Source organism: Fukomys damarensis, unplaced genomic scaffold (assembly GCF_012274545.1).
Source record: "Fukomys damarensis isolate Sample0158 unplaced genomic scaffold, DMR_v1.0_HiC HiC_scaffold_39, whole genome shotgun sequence".
NCBI classification, from domain to species: domain Eukaryota; kingdom Metazoa; phylum Chordata; class Mammalia; order Rodentia; family Bathyergidae; genus Fukomys; species Fukomys damarensis.
Genome location: NW_022900951.1, coordinates 120,383,978 through 120,384,403, shown reverse-complemented (window position 1 = coordinate 120,384,403; position 426 = coordinate 120,383,978). Strand labels below are relative to the sequence as shown.

Below are 426 nucleotides of genomic sequence, written 5' to 3'. Positions count from 1 at the left end.
CAGCCAGCCGCGGAGTCATTAGTAATCGAGTTGTCCTACTAAATCCAGCCCATCTCCTCCTCCCCGGGGGTATCTCGAAGAGATCTCAGGCGGCTCGCCCGTCTTGGGCTCACAGCAGAAACTGCTTTACTTTCTTTCTTTCTTTCTTTCTTTCTTTCTTTCTTTCTTTCTTTCTTTCTTTCTTTCTTTCAACTGCGCAAAAAGAGGGTGGGAAAGTCAGCCATCAGGGGGCTGGCGGCGGGCACAGACAGCCCTGGGTGGGGGTACTCACACCTCAGGAGAAGACAGGACCCCCCTCTTCTGCAGTCCGCCAGGAGTTTAGCATCTTCAGGAAGAGAGGGAGAGCAAGGTAAAAGAAGACGCCGCTTCCAGGGGTGGTGGTGGTGGTGGTGGGGATGCCCTGCTTTTCTTGGTCGCTTTAATTTG

At 53.3% G+C, this 426-nt stretch overlaps 1 protein-coding gene across 3 annotated transcripts in view; it reads right to left on the bottom strand.

The window, feature by feature from the left end:
• The window catches only part of Slitrk2 (SLIT and NTRK like family member 2), a 4,443-nt gene extending 4,023 nt beyond the window's left edge, over nt 1–420 (bottom strand). For all 3 annotated transcript variants that reach the window (XM_010635239.2, XM_033760354.1, XM_010635240.2), the window contains exon 1: nt 274–420. The gene's annotated coding sequence lies outside the window, so the exon portion shown is untranslated. The remainder of the gene's footprint in view (nt 1–273) is intronic.
• Nucleotides 421–426: the final 6 nt, after the last annotated feature.